Raw genomic sequence first — 21,964 nt, 5'->3', positions numbered from 1 at the left:
CCAGAGGACACATGATCATCGGGCTCATAGCCAGCCAGTCCTTTACAGAGAAGTAGAATCTCAGTTTCAGAGAAAGATCATTTGGTATTTAAAACAAAACAACAACAACAGCAGCAGCAACAGCAACAACAACAACTGTTCTACCCTTCAAAGAATATCTCACTTCAAGGAAAAAATTCTAAACAATCCACTTAAGGTGAATAGAGACTTTTCAATACTCTGATCTGCCCCTGAAGCGCAGTGTTTCTGGTCTCTTCCCAGTTCACTGAAAGACTTGTTGCTGCTGTTTAGAGACAACCTAGGTTATTAAACCAGAGAGGAGAAAGCAAATGGACTGATTGCTCATGTCATGCAGAGCCTCTAAACATGGCACATTTCAAAACTGCCCTCAGTATTGTGTTCTGAAGTTTGCTAATTCTATAATAGAGTTGTAACCTGAGAAGAAGCCTCATGATAGGGCCAAAGGATAGCTGCCACTTTTTTATGACTTATCTTCCCACCAACCAGAGCCCTTAGTGTCTCTCCCTTTACAGTCAACCCTAGGAAGGCTAGAGGTTAAAGACTTGGTCTTTTCCTCTTAAATATTCCATCCTTCTAACTCCTTCTATTGGCTACAAATAAAATAGAGGCTCAGCGTTCAGAGGCTGCATCTCTTTTAGCATCTAAGAATGCTGCCAGCATTTCTCATTTTCTGAGTAGTCTGCTCCTGTCCAAACCCTTACACTGTTGAGACACATGCAACTCCATTCTCAGCCCCTCCAGAAAGCTGTCACCCTACTGGTCTTCCTGTTTTTTAATGACATTGCCTTGAACTTCATCTTACAAAACTGGAAACCCAGACCTGGAACCAGATCTGGGATTTCTCCCTGGATAGATTTTCTTCTGCTTACCAGCCATGCCTGTAGTTGTCTATTTCAGTAGATGAACCATTTTCCAAAATTCATGTAAAAAAATTGAATAAGGTAATACCAAATATTTTTAAAATAGCTTATTAAACCTCACCTTCTAGGTCTAACAAAGCAGATGGTTGTCTCATATAGCATGCAAGTCTTTCTATGTGTATATGCATACATGTACATGTGTGTACATGCGTGTGCATATACTTGAGGGTGACTATTGTACTTCATTTCTTGAGATGCCTTTTACTGAACCTGGAGTATGCCAATTCAGCCAGTCTGGAGCTGGATAGTAAGCACCACGGGTCCTCTGCTCCTGCCTCTGCTTCCTCAGAACGAGAATTAGTTACAGGCACAGTTGCTGTGCCTGACTCTTTACAATATCCTTGGGAATCAAACAAGAGTCCTCATGCTTGCACAGCAAATGCCTTACCAAGTAAGCCATCATCCAAGTCCCACCATGCAAACTTTTAACTTAGTCTGCATCATAGTTAAAGAGCACAGGTTTGTGGTGCCCTACTTAGGATCAAGGACTCCATTCGTCAAGATATTAGTGGTTTTCATGTTAATCTCAACTATACTGAAATACAAAGCCCTGCATTCTTTACCACTATATTTAAATATATTCATTTATTATTATTATTAATTATTATTATTATTATTAGTAGTAGTAGTGTGAGTGTGTGTGTATGTGTGTGTGTGTGTGTGTGTGTGTATGTGTGTGATTGTATGCTTCATGTGCACAGGTGACTAAGGAACCTAGAAGAGGGTGTCAGATCCCCTACAACTGGAGTTACAAACAGTTCGAATCACTCTACATATTCTGGGAAACACACTCAGGCCCTCTAGAACACGGGAAGGCCTGTAAATCCAAGTACCAAGGAGGTACACACAGGAGGATCAAAGGTTCAAGTCCTGGCTAGGCTACAAAGTGAGCTCAAAGCCAGCTTGGCTAATTTAGTAATAACCTGTCTCATAATGAAATGTAAAAAGATGGATAAGAATGTATCTCAGGGGTAAAATACTCACCTAGCATGTTTTAGATCCTAGGTTCAATCCCCACAGCATAGGTAGGGAGAAAGGAAAAAACAGAAGGAAGGAAAGGAGGGAGGGAGAAGAGAGATGAAGGAAGAAAGGAAGGAAGGAACGAAGGAAGGGAGGGAGGGAGGGAGTAGAAAGGAAGGGAGAGAAGGAGGAAGAGAAAGTAATGGAGGGAGGGAATGTGTTATGTAAAGAGAGAAAGAAAAGTATCAGAAGCCACAGCCTAGTGTCAAGTGAGGAGGGACCTGATAGTAGGATGCCTGGGTGACCTGAGTACAGAGGGTGGGCATGGATTACTAGATTAACTTACAGATCATGACACTTTGATTGCAAAACAAAAATAAAATAACACTGAAAGTCTTCCCGGGAGTGAACACCTCCCACATAAGCCATGGATACCCATGGCCTTTGCATAAGGCCAACCCCACCCACACAGAGAATTAACTCAAGGGAAGAACGGGCAAGTGGCAGAGAACTGCTCGACTCTGCATTCCCTGAAGATCCCCTCTGCTCACTGGGGAAATAGTCTGGTTCAGGGCTAAGAGGTGATCTGGTCCTAGTGGCCCCTAGCGTGAATGCGTGTTACTAAGCACCCAGCTTATCCCCTCAAAATCTTGACTATGATGATTGACTTTAGGCTCTCTAAACTCAAAAGTGCATGATTTTAGAAAGATTTACTTTTGGGTTTTCAAACGTTTAATGCCTTGCTGACAGATTTTAGACTGGTGCTTATAACAGGTAATTTTTCATAGTACCACAAATCCAGAATAGGACTCTAGACTAAGGGGCAAAAGGACTCAATCTCAAATTGCCATCAAATCACACAGATCCTAGAAACCATGCAATGTAAAAATAATTCACAATCACAAGTGCACAAGAGCAGCATCATTAAAGGTCACACACTCTGCAGGACCTGCTTCCTGGGGGGTTCTTCTGCTCTTCAAATGCCCCGAGTCTGTTCTCAACCCATAGAGCACATTTCTGGGGTTCCAGGTTTACTCCTGCTTATCTGATGGTTTGGCCAGCCAGCCTCTGGCCTTCCGTGGAGACACTAGGTAGAATGGCTATGATGGATTTTCCCTCACAACAGCTTATAAGCTCCAGTTTCCTTGTACAGCAGAATATTATTGCATGCTAGTAAGTGTGCCCTCCCCTAGCCTTGATCAGGCTGAATCAGATGTTGGTTTTGCCACAGCTGGCTAGCCCACCTAGGATGGAGTCTTCCAACCCACGTGAAGTCTATTGTTTGCCATATCTGCAGCTTCCTGAAAGAAGCAACTACCTGCTGAGCAGCCTGAGCTTGTTGTACTGATGAGATCCTGGCAAGCCATGAGATCCTAACAAAGCAAAGAGATCCCAGCATAGTGGGGGATGGGTTTCCCACCTTTTAAGTTCAGACTCAAAAAGTAAACATTGGGCCTTGATGAAAAACTTGTCTTGGTCTCATTCTTCTCTCACCTTCTGTCCCATACAGCCCCAGTTTTCCTTTCAGGAACCCAGTTCTCCTCCACTGGTGGCTACAAGTAAGGGCAGGGTTCCACCTCCCTTCTTTAGAGTCTTATCCCCAGTGCAAGAACAATATCCATGAGAGGCAAAGCACTCAATAAAGCCATGCCAAAACTATGAGAAAAAGGTTTAAACCAAAGTTCTACAGCCAGACAAATATGATCTGGTGGGATGTAAAGTGAATATGTATAATAATAATAATAATGATAGAAATATGATCTGTATTATAAATATTCTGTTGTTACAAAAATATGAGTTATATAAGATCAGGTCCTAATCTGCACACTGAAGTGGATATCACTACCTACAAAATTTCATCATAAATATATCTTGCATGTTATCTTCTATGACATGGAAATAATTTTGAAATAGTTTACTTATCAAGTTATTTATTTATTTCTATTAAATTGGTTTATGTGCCTTTATACATTTTCTATCAGGATATTTGAAAGACTACAAAGAAATATGTTGGAGAGAAATCTGTGTATGGATGCTCACAGGAGCATTATTCATAATAACCTCAAAGCAGGAAGAGCACAGTGGAGTATGAGATGTGCCAGGTCCATATTCAACATATACTGCATGTCCCCACTGACATGAGGTATCCAAGATAAGCAACCCATGGAGACAGAAAGCATAGTAGTGGGTAGTAGACGGTAGAAATAACAGAGAACAGGGAGAGATGTGAGTTCCTGTTATTCTACAATAAATTGCAATCAGGATTATATAACTCTGTGACTATACTAAAAACCAGTGATTTTTATAATTCACATGAGTAGATAGGATTTATGTGAATTTTATCTGAGTAAAGCTGCTATATGGTTTTAAATCATAGTTGATATCTGTTGTGTTTTTAAATGTCAAGCAGGATAACCAATCCTCACTTAGATGTTGTGGTAGTTTGAATATGCTTAGCCCAGGGAGTGTTAACACTGTGGTAGCCTTGTTGGAGGAAGTATGTCACTGTGAGGGTGGGCTTAGAAACCCTCCTCTTAACCACTGGGAGCCAGTCTTCTGGCTGCCTTTCCATCAAGATATAGAACTCTTGGCTCCTCCAGCACCATGACTGCCTAGATACTGCCATGTTTCCTGTCTTGATGATAATGGATTGAACCTCTGAACCTGTAAGCCAGTCTCAATTAAATGCTATCTTTTATAAGATTTGCCTTGGTCATGGTGCCTCTTCAAACAATAGAAACTGTAACTAAGACAGAAGTAGTCTAAAAGTAAAGACACTATATTCTCCCTGAAAACCATGAACTTAAAAACAGACTCATGACCCTAACAGATAGTTAGAAATTCCAGGGGTTTATTATTATTTTGTGATTAAAGCATGCATTTCAGGAGTGATGTTCATTTTAAACAATCATTTGGGTTCATCATGTTTAATAGTTAAATCCTCTTCCACTATAGGCTGCAGAGTTCTAGGTGTAGAGTCCACACATAACACTATAATATACCCACTTTGAAAATGAAAAAAAGAAAAAAAGAAAAAAGAAACTTGCTTCCATTGGTCAAAACTCAGTCCTATGTCTCCCTCTCTGCTACAGTAGAGTCTGGGCAATTTATCTATATTTGTGCACTGAAGAAAAGTAACAGATTTTGTTGAATGCATAGCAAATTTTTCCCTCAGGGCATACTATTGTAAAATGGAGTGGGTAAAGACATGAGGGAAGCTATAAACATCTACTTCATGCCATTGTTGTTCCAAAGATATTTCCTCTTATCAAACAATTGGTACAAGTCAGAGAATCATTTGGTAAACACTTCAGGGAGAAGTTTGGCATCATCTAGTAAGGGAAAAGACACAGGGGACCTGTGATCTAGTACGGCAGATTAGAAAAAAAAAAAATGGTCCCAATATTCCTCTGCTCTCATTCCTTGAATCTGAGTTGGATTTGGAACTTGCATGAACTGACAGAATATGGATGAGGTGAGTCTGTGTGCATCCCAGAGTGTAGCACCAATAGAACTCTGCAGAAGAGCCACGGGATGCTATCTTCAGAACTCTCTTCTTGAGAAAGCTGACTTCCTCTATTGTACAACAAAAGGCGGCAGCAGCAGCCAGATGTGTAAGTGCGGCCATGTCTGAGAACTCACTCCGATTGCAATTAAATGACGAACCCTGGGAAAGAGCCACAGTGCTAGAATACAGAGTTGAATGATAATTATTTTAAATCAGTAAGTGGAGTGTTTGTTGCACGGTAACTGATAACTGATACAAACAGGAATTTCATCTCTAAGTATATGCTAAAGATAAATCCTCACATTTTTATCCCAAGAGAAATGCTCAGGAATGTCCACCAAGTTAGTAAAAAGAAAAATATGGAAACAAAGATGCCAACTATTACAAAATGACTATATAAGATTTGGTATATTTATACAAGGAACACCATGAGACAGACAAAATAAGTCAGAGACCAACTTGTATAAAGTTTAAAATAACGCTATAAGAAAAATTGGTCCCACCCAACCTGATTCTTTTTTTGTAGAAAAAAAAGAAAAAATTAAATACCTAAACATATGCATTTATTCAGTCAGCAAAGATGGATTGACATTATGTGGACATTGGAGAAAGCAGATCACTAAGTCGGACCAAAACTAAAACTCCAATGGCCTTATCTTCAGACAACTTGAATTCTGGTGATGGGAGACAGCTGAGGATAAAGGAAATAAATAGCATATATAGTAACTCACAGAAGGAAACATACCAGAGAGGAGGCTGTCCTCAAAGGGAAAAAGTGAGTGCTGGTGGAGTCTGCACATCCCAGGAAGACTCAGGGGCATGATGGAGACATGAAGGATAGAAACATAGCCAAGAGACCAGGGGAAGGAGAGTTTACTCAAAATTCAGAGGTCAAGGGACCTCTAGTGTTCTCAAGGAAAGAGAGAGGGACAGTGAGGAAGAGAGGAAATGCTGAAGCAATCTATGTTGTATTTAAGTGTGGGAAGCCGCAAACGCCATTACAAGATGGTGCTGGCTACCATTGGCCACCACTTACCAAGTTTGGGTAAACAACCAATGTGCGCATGTGCAGTAGAGTTTTTGCCGAGTCACTGCCTGGCCCAAGGCATGCAAATGAGGTACTGAAAGCATAACCAATCAGGCATAGACACGCCACTCTTAGGCCTATATAAGCAGCTCCATTTTTAGGGCTTGGGGTCTTTTGCCTTCGCAGTAAAGCTCTCCCAATAAACATGTGCAGAAGAATCCTGTTGTGGCGTCTTTCTTGCTGGCAAGTTGGGCATTCACATTTAAGAATGTAAAAAAAGGAAGTGTATATTTCTTATAACATTTTTATTTAATAAAATTGTAAAAATATAGTCTATACTGGTTAGAAATACATACATCTGCCATGAAATCATGGGAGGACATGTGTGTGTGTGTGTGTGTGTGTGTGTGTGTGTGTGTGTGTGTGTGTGTGTTTCCCATTGAGGGGGTCGGGGATCAGGACTGGGAGTCATATTTCATCTCTTTAAAATGTGAAACAGATAACAAATTCATTATCTATATACTTTATTGTATTTATTAAGTAAAATTTATTTAGAATAAGTTTCAGGGAAGTTGATTTTTATCATATTATTTTATATATTTTGAAATGTCCTAAAAATGGTTCTGAAAGTAAATAAATTAGTTTCTTATCAGTAATGGGCAGCTGCTGTCTAATGAGAGTTAGACACACACACACAAACACACACACAAGCGCACTAGCTCCCTAGGCATCTCAGGATAGACCCCACTGAGAAGAACAGCATATTTCACACAGCATCCTGCTTCATATCCATGCCCAGTTGGTATCATTCCACTCCTAGAGATCTGCTTTCACACATCAGTGCTTCTTGCCTACTTCTAGCCACAAAATGACATCTGAACATGAGGCTGCCTAAAGAAAAGCAGACAGGAAGAGGGATGCGGTGCAGTGAGGACCAAGGCAGTAGAAGCAGCAGCATTTATCCAGTGCTTGGTACTTGCTAGCATCTTCCCCAAATCTCTTCCTAGTATAGCCCCACTTCATCTTCCTCTCTTCCAGATGGGGTTATCTCTGCTTCCACACTGAGGAGCAGTGACAGAGAAAGGACAGTCAGCATCAGGTCATACTGAGATGTGACAGAGCAGAGACTGAGGAGAGGAGACCAGACTTCAAGCCCAGCAGCCTGCCTGACAGCAGGGGTGGAACCCTCACATCTAAGCCCTGCAGGGAATTCAACAGCCTCCCAGTATGTCTCCAAACTGTTCCCACCACATGTTGCTCACGTGCTGAAGTGAAAACCGACCACGAACGAATGTGTTTGTGTGACTGGGCAACAAATTATTAACTAAACGGTTCTCATTTGCTTTGGCTGATAGGATTAGAGGCTTGGGCCGAATCTATGTAAACCATAATTGCCCACCAATGTGAATCTTAAACTTTGCAGAGTCTATAATAAAAATAAGGCAATTAAATAGCATCCAAATAGTTATGATCCTTTAAGCCTTTGAACTCTTATGGACTTTAGCATTCTTGGGATGGCATTGACTTCGGGAAGGGGGAAAAGAGATGGGCAGGGCAGACTCTTATGCAGCTTTGAAAAGGCACCTCCCAATTCTCTCTGAGTTCCACATTCGTTTCCTGAAGGTGACATTCCCATGTGTAGCCCTACAGAGTCTATGAGGGAAGGTTGATGTTTAGTGGAATTCTTAGCAAGACAGTCCAGAGTTCTGCCACCACAAACTTGAGTGACATAGAATTGGGGGCGGAGATACAAAAAAATGAGAAATACAACCCAGTGCATTGTGCAGTTGGTCACAAAATGAGAAGGGATCATACTCTATCATATTTTTGTGTTAAAGGGAATTAACACACACACCACCCATATATGGGAAGAGCTAAGGGAAAGTAACTGGGAAATCGTGTTGGTTAGGAATTATGAGCAACCTCTAAAGGCTGTTTGATGAGACAGCTGAAAACCAAAGTCAGGTCTGGTAGAAGGTTCAGTGCTGGAAAAGCCCTTGTCATACACACCTGGTGACCCTGGTTCAACTTGCAGAACCCATACGAAGACAGAAGGAAAGAGCTGACTCCACAAAGTTGTCCTCTGATGTCCCTTTGGTGCCCTGGCACATGCACATGCCCATACAACATGCATACACAAAATAAATAAAAAAATCCCTGGGAGGCTAACTAGGGGGATGATTTTTCTCATAAATATAACCAGCTGTTTTTTGTTTGTTTTTTTTTTTTTTTTTCTTATTTAAGGGAGGTTTTGTGACCGAATGAGCACATCTGCTCCCTAGAGCTGCATACTATACAGAATGACCCAGAACGGCTGTCTCGGCCTACATGTTAGTGAATACAGCAGCACACACACTCAGAGATGTTCCCAAACGTACCCCAAAATCATCTTGTCTGACTGAACTAGAATTTTCTAGCAACTCTTCCAGAATGTTTCTTATCTACAGTCTCAAATTGCTTACTTTAAGTATATTAAATTTTAATTTAAATTATTTTCTTAGTGGAATCAAAGTAAATCCAATGCCCCCAGAGGGACACTTCTAACAAAATCAACTCAAATTTTCCTTCACTTAAATATAGCCAACAGCAGGGAAACACCACACACATAGCAATTATGGTGAGATAATCAAAGAACTCCACAGAGGGAAATATAAAAACAAAACAAGAAAAAAAAACACCCTAAAAATGTCACTTATGGAATTTGAGGCTTTGGAACCTTGAGAGAGACCTATTTTAAGTAGAAACCCAGTTGAAGTAGTGTGTCTCCTTGTCTCCCCTCCTCTTTCTCTCGCTTCTGGGAAGGACAGGGAGAAGACAGAAGATGAAAATCACCATACTTCCCCCTACCACTTTCTCTGTCTCTATCACTGTGGCTGTCTCAGAGCAAACCCATCTCACTGGGAACTGAATTCCCTCCTCGTTCTTGGCTCACAGTTACAATCGCAGGGAGCTCCAGAGAGACTGCTACCTCCTCGCAGGCTTATGCAGAGAAATCCCAGCAGAAACTCTCTCCTGCTTTAAGGAACCCTGTCATGGTATGAGAAAATTAGGAGTAAAATTTGGTTCAATTTAAACAGACACACATAACCACATAGAAGATATAGACAGGTCAAAAGATGTTCAGTTTCATTAGACACTGTGAGATGCACACACATGTACACACACACACACACACACACACACACACACATACACACACACACACACACACACAGAGAGAGAGAGAGAGAGAGAGAGAGAGAGAGAGAGAGAGAGAGAGATTGCTACTATAACAGCAAATTGGCTAGAAAGATCATGGAGAAATGAATGTCCCTGCACATTCCTGGCAGGAATAGAGAATAGTCTATCTGCTGTAAAGACAGCAATGCAGCTCTTCATAACCCTAAACACAGAGTGAGCATATAATCTAACAATTCCACTTCTGATTGAATGCCCTAAGAATTAAACACAGGGCCATCAAGAGAAAGGGGCACACTGCTGTTCAAAGATTGTTTCAGCAGATACAATCCACATATGATAGCTGAGTGGGGAAAGATAACAAATTGTCACTGTGCTGAAATATTATTCACATCACTTACCCCCAAAATAAAGGAGATCCAGATGGGGGGGGGGCATGAAGACAGTGTAATAAGTGAAATAAATCAGAAAACAAACATAGTATATTTCCATTTGCCTGCAATACATTGATCAGAAGAATTTGTAGAAACAGAAGATAGAACTATAATTTCCAGGGGTGGCACAGGTAGAGGAAATGGTAAGTTGTTTAGCTGATAGTATATTTCTGCTTTGAATGTTTGAGAGTCTGGAGTTGAGCATTTAAACATGGCTAAAACTGTGGCAAGATGTATGTTCTACATGTCTTGCCAAATAGCGACTGAGGATATAATCACAAGCAGAATTATTGTCAACTATTGTGTATCCAGACCATCTACTGATTTACCTGAACTTCCATGACAGCTTAGAACTATGCTAATGCTGGTTACAAAGGCCAATGGTTAGTGTTCACCTGAGGAGAGGGTACATTGTAGTGGACAGAACCATAGCCATCCACGGCTTTAAACCTCCCCCTGCCTTCAAAGTAGCAGGAACATACATCACTTGTCAGTTTCAACTCTGAGTCGTCCAGAGTTTCATACTCCTCCCAATGTAAGGGGCAGTCTCCAATTAATCAGAATTGCCTGTCAGGACAAATTTATTTATTATTAGCTATGGTGATATAGCTGATAATTACTTTACTCCAAGTAAAAAACCAGCTCTCACCAAGTCAGCAATGTATAACTGGCAGGTTTACTCTATTCTCTGTCTATGACTTTTTACTGTTCAGAGTCTGACTCATTCCCTGGAAAGTTGGCTTGGATAACAATACAAGTTGGCATCCATGGAGACAGAGGCTCATGTAAGTCTTCTAATAAAGAGGGGTTAGGCAGGTAGAAGTAAGCCTGTCTTTACAAAAGACACCATTGTCTTCAAGCTAGGGCTTGGGGATTTTATTCTTTTTTTCTGCAGAAAGATCAGATAGTAAATATTCCAGGCTTGGTCAGCTATGCCTCCATGACAATCACTCAACTCTGCCTCATGGCAACACACAAGAGGAGAAGTAAGGCTGCAGTCCCCAAATTTACTCACTGGTGAGCAAGGTGAATGTGGCCTGCGGCTGTAGTAAGCCAAGCAGGGTTCTAGACAGCTCAGCTTTAGTCTAGATCTCTGTGAGGGTTCCGTCCCTTCCCTTTACTGCCTTCAGAGGAAACCATTTCTGTTCTCATCTGAGTTCCCATGTCCACCACGCCCACAGTCATACCTGGAGGGAGGACCACTGGCCTGGAAAACTAATAGGGAGGCGAGAAGGCAGAGAGAAAGGATGCAAGAAGGCAAATGCTTTTGTTGCATGGTATTTGGAGTGTAGGCCTGAGGAGGAGGTAGTGGTGGAGTATAAACATAAGAGCCCAGTCCCTCCCCAGCTGGAGGCTACGGTGGATCAGCAGAGCAGACATGATGCTCCCTAATTTGACTTCATGGCACCAAAGATGATACTTTAAAGTAAGAGAGTCAATCACGCCCTCTGAAGCCTATGGATAAGCTTCCGGGTCCATGTGCAAACCTGACAAGTCTAAGGCCAATTTGTTTTTAACAGAATGTGCCCTGTAGCTAAGGGTAGTCCAAATCACCCTGAAGACAGGCACAAAACTAAGACAAGGTGATTTCTCCCAATGCCTCGTTCAGTACTTCTACTCAACCACAGTTGAGTGCAGCAGGGTTGGTGTGGCTGGAGCTGGATAAGAGAGAGACTTTGCTGATGTAGGTGTGAATCAAACAGACCTGCGCAGAGTTGCCACATTCTAAGCTGGTGCCAGGTTCTGGGGCAAAGCAAGCCGAATAAAGAACAGACAGAATGGCAGGACCACAGGGCCTACTTATCCCCATAAAGAGCTCTTGCCTGTTCATCCCGTGAGAAGGGGTAGTGGTGGGGAAAGGTGGAGAGTGAGTCAGGATAGACGAACCATGACTTAAAGCAATGGTTCAGCTGGGGAGCCGCAGGATCCAAACCAGAGGAGATCATGGTCAGACCAGAGGTGGAAGCAAGAGATATAGGAAAAGGGAAGCTGATTCAAGGTGGTTTAGAGGTGAAAATCAGCAGAACCCAGGGAGCAAGCAATCTGGTATGAAAAGGTAAGGAAGTGAGGTGCGAGGGGGACTTAAAGGACACTAACATTGTGGCTTGAGACAGCCAGGCATATGCCTAGGCTGTGTCTCTGTGAGATCAGACCACGTGACTCTCCAGTCTCATCTTTCCAGTTACAGAGAGAACTACTCACCCAACAAGGAGACAACCCAGAGAAACTTCCAACATGGAAAAATATAAAGACAAGACAAAGTTTAGAAATACCTGGTAACAAGTAATGAAATCATAATTACACACATATAAACGAAAGGCAGGCAGATACCCAGGCTGTCCCGTGTCACTGTTAAAGCTGACTTCACTGTACACGGTAGTATTTCTACCCTGTTTTAGTGTTTTGCCTGTAAAATACACAAAGCTATAAAATGTATATCACATGGGTGTCTGTGTGTTTTACAGCCATGCCATGCCGTAGATGAATACTTCCTGTCCGGTAGTATTTCATTAGACACAGCACTTTTAAACAATGGAAGAAATTTTAGTAAATGTAACTTTCAATTGCTCACCAGGAAAAAAGATCAGAGTGTGGTGATACTGATTTACTGTTTTAAGTTTCTAAATTATTATCTCTTTTTAAATTTTTATTATTGTCTAAAATAATGCATATGCCATTAAATGTTCACCAAACTAATGTGGGGGGGTGGGGAGAATGGCAGAGGGTTGCTTGATACTTAAAATACCACTAGCATTGGCTAAATCAAAATGCATGTGGGATAAGGAACCAGGAGAGCTGGTAGTAAGAGGTCCAGGGCCTCAGCAAAATGCCCCAGAACTACAGGTGATGCCTAAATGCTAACCAGGATGCCAAAACCACTACTGCAAATTCCACCGTAAAAGAACATTAAATAAAAACTAGAAAAGCAAAAGTCTCCAGACAGGAGAATGTGCTAGTGCTGTTCTGTCCCCATCAGAGAACGTAATAAATAAGGTCATAAGAATTTCCCAGTCCAGATTCGGGCTGTGAAATGTGCAGATCCCTAAACTCAGGTCAGACTCAACTGTACATCTTTATAGTCTTGTTTTTAGCATGTTGGTAGTTCATTAGGAACAATGTTAGAGCTGGGATTCAGACCTCTGGTCCCTGCTTTGGAGTGGAGGGTGACCTCACTTAGGTTGGATCTCTGCTTTCTCCCCTAGCTGACAGAAAATTTCTTTGCTCACTGCCTATGCTCATTCAAACCTCTGGTCTTTTGTGCGTGCTCTTTACCTGGCATGTTCACCCTTCCTATAGATACATGTATGGGCACTGCTGCTTCTTTGACTCTTGGCTGAAATGCTACACATTCCTCATTTGCCAGCTCTTCTTCTCCCTTGCTACCTTCCAATATTTCTTCCTAATGCACTCACTACCCAGAAGAGCAAGAGGCCAAGAGATTCCTTCATTCCTGCTTAGAACTGCGGTTAAAGTCGTTCAAAGTACAGAGGGCCCTGAGGACTGCGCCATCATAGAATTCATTCTCACTCATTCTTACACATCCACCTGGCTCTCTGGAGGTTAAAGTCCAGAGCCTCGTGTACACTAAGCAAGCACTCGACATCTGAGCTACATCTCCTGCCCCCATTCTGGAATTTTTTTTTTTTTTTGCTAGAAATGGGGTAACCTATCTTTAGATAGCTGAGGGGGGCTATTTTTTATTTGTATTTGTGCTGGTAAAATTTTTAGTGCTGTAATAAAATATGACTAGAGCAACTTATAGAAGAAAGAGTTTACTTTGGCTCCTGTTCCAGAATTATAAAAGCCCATCGTGGTGGAGATGCAAGGCAGTAGGAGCAGGAGGCTGAGAGAACAAATCTTCAGTGGCGCACAGGAAGTATAGAGAGTGAAGCAGAACTAGGAAGAGGCTATGAATTCTCAAAGCCTGCCTCTAGTGACATACCCCCCCCCCCCCCAGCAAGGCCACACTTTATAAACCTCCCCAAATACCACCAACATCTTGGGACTAATTGTTCAAATGCCCAAGCCTATTGGATACACTTCTCATTTAAACCACTGTGTTATTTTAAACGATTCTTGGAGAGCAGTTAATCAAACCCAGGGTGTTGTGCGTGCTAGACAAGCATTCTACAAGCAGAGAGCCCCAACCTCAGCTTCATCACGAGGTGACTTTTGACAAGGAAGCACGGAAAACAAAAGCAACCAATACGATACTTGGGCTAAGCAAAACTGTTCTTGTTAATTACTATGAAAAATCAAAAAGAAATGGATCCTAATCTCAAAGACCACCCTTCAGGTTGGGAAAGGAGAAAGCTTTCATCTCCATACAGAGATGAAGCCGGGGTAAAATATCTTAATTTCTTAGCAAAATAGTTCTACATAGGTTTGGACTTGAGCCAACCTGAATTGGGAACCCTAAGCAACAATTGAGATCGACAATAGAGAAACAAAAACCATGCAACCATGGAAAGCAAAAATAACAAACAGTTGTGTGCTCTAACTCCAATGGGCAAGTTCACAAAGCGCTTCTAAAATTTATTTCACAGTTAAAATATGTGTTTAGCTTCATTTTGTGGCTGCCTCTGCAGGTCTGCAGGCTATGTGTACAGGGTGTTATAAATACGTTTCAGGGGGTCCTTCCTCCCACCTATGTACACCAAACTATCAATCAAATTGACCAAGTAGCTGTCAAAGTCTGTTCCGAGGGCCCTCTGTGGCCCAGACCAACTGTGTGCAAACCACAGGGCCACAGGAGCCATGCTGTTTGCTTCACAGCCTCCTCTTTCCTGTGGCCTCTGGCCTGGAGACTCCATCAAGCCTCTTAACTTACGGGAACCATTTACCCACCTCCATAGGCATACAAGACCATATTTAGTTCAACCCACCCAGAGTTTACTTCACCAAACCAGGTGAGGCCAGACATCAAATAAGCACAAAGAAGAAAGGGCTTTCTGTCCCAAGTATCTGTCTATACAAAGTCAGTGGCTTTTTAAAGGCTACCACTTTGGTGCCTAAGTGTCAAATTATCCTGATGTTTAATTTAGAAGTAAAAAACACAGCCAACTAGTACCAGCGAATGAATTAAGAAAGTTATGATGTTTCAAGGCAAGAGAATAAAATAGAGAGCAGATATCGATGGATGCACATATATCCATATGCATACATATATACCATATGTGCATGTGTGCTCAAACAATGAGGGTAGGCTTGCTGCCAAGCATTAAGAAAAGTTTTAAAAATTTATGATGCTGGGAAAAAGTATACAGAGCCATAAATCTTAGACTCGCAATCAATGCTGAACTACCAGAACAGGCATGCAAATCTTTAATACAATGTAACCGGAGAAATGAAGGGATTAACTAAAGACATAAAATTAGCAATGGCTCTAACAAGACTTATCTGAAAAGGACTGAACGTCTGATCAGCACTAGCTCTAGCAATGAGGATGACGGCAGCAGCGGCCACGCTCATCCTTTTCTGAGAGAGTCCCATGAATACAGAACAGTGTCAATGGTGTGTCACTGAGATGCCAGGACATACAGGAAATGCTGAGGATACTGAGGACAGAAGGCTGAGGTCGTTTTCTCCCCATTTTAAAGAGGAGTTGATTGGGGAAAAGCAAGTTTAAGAACCTTCAACAGTATCCAGTGCCGAGTGATAGAAAGAAGGGTAGGTTCCAGGCCTGTCTGACCCTAGATTAAAAAAATAAAAAGTAAGGCTACCCCTCTTCAGTGGGAAGAGAGAGAAGAACAAAAACCAGATCCAGACAAAGAAAGGGGACCAGCACAAACTTGGGAAGTTTCTGGAAAATTCTGGCCTCCATGGAGTTAGCATTGCCTGTGATGTTGACATAATTTTGGCAATGTATGGTTTTCATGTGGTTATAAATGACTTTGAATTTTTCACAGTATAGAAGCAGGAATTTGAAGACTTGGAAATCCAATCAGTGTATTATTTATATGATGCTTAGAAACTAGATGTACTTCATTTCAAAATAAAATCATGTGGTCTGAGGGGAAAAGAGAGAGAAGTTTACAAAATATGCCAGGACATTCTTATCTCCGCATACATCCTCTCCATTCTGAGGAGGCATGGTAGGGGTAGAGGTTGTTACTTTACAGCACACGCAGCCTTTCTCCTCATGGCCTTCTGAGAAATGCCTTTGGACCCTCCTCCAGAATCTTGCACAATGCCCCAGTAGTGTATAGAGCCAGCCACATAATCTTACACATTACAGACATGATTTTCAGAGCCAACTGTGGACCAAATTTGGAGATGCTGGGTTTTGGAAAGAACAAGTTGCAATGACAAAGAAGGTCTTTTTGTGGGGTTTAAGATGGCTAGAGGGGTTCCAGAAAGCACTTCAGTAACAAAGGTCATACTGGGAGAGAGTGCTCATTCAGGGTGCTGAGAGATCAGTACTAGTTTCCTGAGGATAAAGCTTAGGTGTGGCGGTGGCACTCACACAGGCTCGGCAATTACCCAAACCTACCAGCACACAGCTGCTGCCCACCACAAATGTACTAAATGACCATGGCCTTTGTATCAATTAATCTCTACTGAAGTAGTGCAAAAACCGATGCCCATGTAATAGTTATTGGTCCAAGGCCTAAGCATGGTCAGGGTGTCCTAGGGTCAGCTAGCACTGCTAAGAGAGAAGCAGATCACCAGAGGATGCCCAAGCATTGACAAGCTCACCTCTGGCAGCAACTCTGTTCAAACCGTACTCATGACAAAATCTAGCCAGAGTGTGTCTGACACTCAACCTCCGTATATCCCATTGTTAAAGCAACTAGTAGCTTATTTTTGTTACATACAGGATACTGAAAAAGACACTGATTTGAAAAACTCTCTTACAGGGAGATCAGCACAGAACCCATGCTCTGGCCTTTCCTTCTGTTTCTTGCTATGACAGAGCCTCTTAGTTTTTTCTCTCAGGACAGGCAGCACAGCTGGTGCTTGGAACTGCTAGGATTGCTTACTCACCATTGTGTCTACTCTCTTGGTCACAGATTGCTTGGCCTACCATGGGCTAAAGCTGTTCTGGAGGCAGGTAAGAGAGCCCTGCCTTCTAGAGGACAGAGGATGGAATATCCTCAGACGTCTTCTCACGGGAGGGGAGACTAAATGTGCAAGTGACTGCACACTCTAAGTGTGTCAATGACTGCAATTACAAACCTGCAAGGTAGAGATGATACAACAATCTATGCAGAAACGGTAAAGTGGGTCCTGGATCATTTATCAGTGTTGACTGTGGCTTTAAAAAAGACATAAAATGGGTCACATGTGAGTCCCACAATTACTGAAGTCCAGTTTTTAGTGGGGAAGTTAACAGTTACAGAAGACTAGTCACACCAGCTGATAAACCAGTACCTTAAAGGACAGAAGATAGGTATGAAGTCCAGGCCATTCTGTTTCATGCTTTCATAGCATTGCAAAGGGTATATGTCATATAATAGGTTATTTTGAAATGCAATTATTACATTTCCCACATCAATATCATAAGCAGATATATGACTATTTTATTTAAATTCTTATATATTTAAATTTTTTTAAAAAATGAAGGTTCTCATTAGGAAATGTTAAATGGCTTCACAGTCAAGGTGCCACGTGTCTGGCTACAAATGATATTTACTGACTCATTCATAATGGAAGGGGGTGGCCATCAGAAGAGAAAGGCCTCTGGGAGGAAACATTTTCAGGGACTCTTCCCCAAAAGCTGGAGAAGCTGCTATGGGTGGGAGATAAGAAGCCAGCCTCCCTTAGAATGTGCCTTGTGGAGCTCATTCAGGTGTGCTGTCCCTCTGGATCCTCTTTCCTGTCTTCTGTTATGTTGCTTAATGGTTATTTTGTTGGTTTGAGTAGACTTGGCACCCATAGACTCATGTGTGAATGCATGGCCCACTGGTGGTGACACTACTAGGAGGCGAATCCTTGCTGGAGTGGGTGTGGCCTTGTTGGAAGAAGTGTGTCAGTCACTGTGGGGGTGGGCTTTGAGGGCAGATGCTCAGATTCTGCCCAATGTGGAGGAGAGTCTCCTTCTGCCTGCCTTGAGACCAAGATGTAGACCTCTTAGTTCCTTCTCCAGCTCCCTGCCTGTCTGGACACTCCCACACCTTCTACCATGATGATAATGGACTAAACCTTTCAAACTGTAAGCCAGCCCCAATTAAATGTTATCCTTTATAAAATTTGCCTTGGCTCTGGTGTCTCCTCACAGCAATAAACCCCTAAGACAATGATATCTGTCTACACTGAATGTGAGAGAGAAATAAGAACACATGAAGTCATGGAGGGGACTTCTATTTCCCAAACAGTTAAAACATGCACAGACGGAGTTATTTTGCTTTGTAGAAAATAAGATTTGAGAAAGAAAATGTTCACAGAATCTGTAATACCTGTCCTGTATTCTCCAGATTCCAGAGTTATTAAATCTGTGGGCTCCAACCTTAGACTCTAATATATGCATGGTGATTGGGGGGAGGGTGGGGGGACAGGGGACTTGATTCAGGCAAGCCAGACCTATAGTCAAGTATAGCTTTAATTCCCAGTTAAAGGGAGGAGAAAAATGAGCTCTTAAGATGAGTGAAGAACAAAACTGCCATCAAGCCAGGTTAGAGGAGGTACCACTTGTTCACAAATTATAGCTCATTTATGAGAAGATGAGCCAGCAGGTGACAGCCCTCCACACTTACATTGTTCAGTGGTTCACACATTAAGGTTTGCCATTTTCTAATTTGCATAAGGATTCTTCATTGTCAAGAGAGTATAACCAAACTCAGAACAAGTGTGTCGGTAGTGCTGGGGTCTCTCCATGCCTTATTTTCAGCCTGGTAGACTGACAGACAGTCCAGTGTGAGCCCAGCATGGCACTTCACAGGGACAGGGAATGCTTCCAACCAAGTGAGAGCTAACACTGGGCACCACACCAAAAGTCATCAAAAATTTTAAAAATATTTTTATCAGCTCTCTAGAAAGCTCACATATGCTTACAACGTATTTGATCATGTTCATCCCCTACTCTTCTGCATGCGTCCTCTTGGATCCATCATCCAACAGTCCTCCTCCCAACTTCATGTCGTCTTATTTGTTTGTTTTTTTTAAATTTTTATAACCCACAGAATCCAATTGCACCCCCATATACTTATGAGTATGAGGCCATCTATGTTCTAGTAAATGACTCCATATGCTAGGGGCCACACTTTTAAGAGAAGCTGACTTCCCTTCCCCAGAAGCCACCAACTGTCAATAACTTCACAGTTAGGGGTGTAGTTTGCGAGCTGCTCATCATACATGTTGGAATGTTGACGGGATTGCCCTTGTGCAGGAAGCCACAGCTGTTGTGAGGTCATGAGAGTAGCCATCTTGCCATGTCGGGAAGACACTGCTTCACTCTGGTCTGCACTGCCCCCAACTGCTAGCTCTTAGAATCTTTCCACTGCCATTTCTTCGATGGCCCTTTGAGCCTTGGGGATAGGGTGTTTGATACAAATGCTTCATTATAGCTGAACACTTGACAATCACATCTTCTCTGCACTTTGACCAGGTGTAAGAGTCTGTGTTAACCACCATCCACTGTACAAAGAACTGAGTATTTTGAAGCTGATATAACTTGCACATATTCTTCATCAGATCCGGATTTTCAGTGTTGCCTAATGGGAGCTCAGAACCAAGAGCCAGTAACAGGTGAGAAGTAACAGGGAGAAATATGGCCTGCTCATCACAGTTTTCACGTTCCTTCCACATCAGCTTCATTCATGAGGTTCAGTTTGTTAAGAAGTATGTCAGATGGAAAACTGTCAGTCATTCTAACAAAACGTTGCTAGTCAGCAAGGAGGAGATTCTCCTTCATCAAGAACCATACTCTATATACACTACCAAAGCAGAGTCTACTCCATCTAAAGTTAACCTCACTGAACTTGTTCTGTATCTGTTATCAGCATTGTGATTGCCTAGACCAGCACTGATTAAGTTTTAAAAAAAAATCTAATTTTGTGCATTATTAATGGACAGTCTAGGGAAAAAACAAAGGCCTTTTTGTTAAGCAATTTGGAAAAATGTAGGATTAAAAAGCATTAAATGGTCCTCTTGTCTTCAGGACTTCTCAGAGCCTTTAATATAGGATGGAGGAGGAATTTTTTTCCAAATTGCTTGACAAATGGAACCATTCTGATATTACTGTATCTTATATAGCTATCACTTCGATAAACATGTTTTGAGAAATGCAAACCTAGATTATATCAACCTGGTATTTGTCTTGTTAGTCCATTCTCTGTTTTCCCACAGTTCACTGTGACCCACACTGATGGGGGACTAGTCCCTATTGACATAATAGCTTATTAAAATAATAGTCTACTTCACAAACAATTACATTTGAAAACACATAGATCCTGCCCCTGAGAAATAAGTCAGGGACCCTCGTTTGCAGCATAGTACTGAGACGTTCCCACATTGTGTATCTTGTGTCACAGTTCTAATCTATCTTATGCCAAAAAGTAACAATTAAGGTGTTATTATAACCCATTGCTCGAGGGAAGAAAACATGCTGTGTCCAAGAATTCTGTAGAGGCCTCTTCAATGTGGCAGAGCCTGCCCTCCAAAAGGAAAGCTGACAGAGGGCTCAGACTCATGGCATGCATTGCCAAGCTGGTAAGATCTTCCCAGATGCCCCCTTCAGGGCTTCCCTGATCTATTTGATCACATCCCTCCAGGTAGCCAGGAGTCACTTTTATAGAAAGTGTCATTTGGTTTTGACACATGGTCATTCTTCGTTGGTCCTCAGACCTGAGAATTTCAGAGGGAAGGGATTATACCCCACTACAAGCCTCTCTTTCTATAGATTAGAAAACTGAAGCTGGAAATGACAAAACTCGGTTGTTCAAGCCTACCCAGATCATTTGAGGTGATGGTTACTCCAGAATGCAGCCCCACTGCCTGGTTGAGCTCTCATTTCTCCCTTCTAGGATGGCCCAAGTCTCAAGGAATTGGAACAACACTGATTCCATTCACTACAGTGGTCACCAAGACTCAATCGGCTCATCTGTAAATGGCTTCAAAGACAATTAAAAACCTCACAAAGTTGTTGATACTATCAAACAAGTCAGTGTGTTTGTGATCAACTGGGCTGGTCACTGAATGCCTCTTTGTACTAAGAATAATGAAGCTGGGTTGGCAAGTCTAGAGAGCAGCCATGGGTGTCAGCCATGCTTGTCAAACAAGAGTACACCATGTCTGTTGGCTGGTTGCTAGATATCTGGTGCTGTTGGCTGGTTGCTAGGTATCTGGTTGCTAGGTATCTGGTTGCTAGGTATCTGGTGGAGAACAGAACAGATACCCACTCAGGACTACAGAACTCACTCCCTAACTGCCCTGAGTGTACCTTCCCGAAAGCTGCTTGACCAAGGATCACAGCCACCAAGACCCAAGGACCCATCAATAGGACACAAAGGGCAGGCAGCCTCCAAACTCAAATAGGATCAACTCCCTTCTAATAACTACTCCAGCTCCAGGAAGTGGCAGGGGTCTCTGCTGGGACCACACTGCAGCCTAAATTCTCCCTGAGCTCTCTAGCACACTCCAGCAAAGTTCGCACAAGTTCTTCTCAGAGTTAGTCTTTCCCAGAGAACTCCAAGAGCAACGTTGCCCTTGGCCTACCCCACTGCTCAGCAAACAGTAGCATTTGCCATCTTTTTGGTTGATTTTGCCAAACAGTCCATACTCATTTTCTATGAAAAGAAACATTGTGCATTTCCTTACAGGTGATGTCTTTTATGGATGAAGGAAACCGGCAGAGATTAAAATAACCGAAACCAGTTTTCATTGTCATTTAGAGAGTCCTAAACTTTGTAGGCTAAATTGACAACAGTTTTCTCGAGCACCAACTTACCACTTCTTGAGTTAACTCTATCTTTAAAGA

The 21,964-nt window shown here is 42.2% G+C and overlaps 1 protein-coding gene across 37 annotated transcripts in view; it reads right to left on the bottom strand.

Moving 5' to 3' along the window:
• Erc2 (ELKS/RAB6-interacting/CAST family member 2) overlaps positions 1-21,964 on the bottom strand; it is an 856,263-nt gene that overhangs the window by 365,674 nt on the left and 468,625 nt on the right. The window lies entirely within an intron of this gene.

This window comes from Mus musculus, chromosome 14, assembly GCF_000001635.26.
Source record: "Mus musculus strain C57BL/6J chromosome 14, GRCm38.p6 C57BL/6J".
Lineage (NCBI taxonomy): Eukaryota > Metazoa > Chordata > Mammalia > Rodentia > Muridae > Mus > Mus musculus.
The sequence above is the reverse complement of the archived record's forward strand: the minus strand, read 5'-3'. Positions and strand labels throughout refer to the sequence as shown.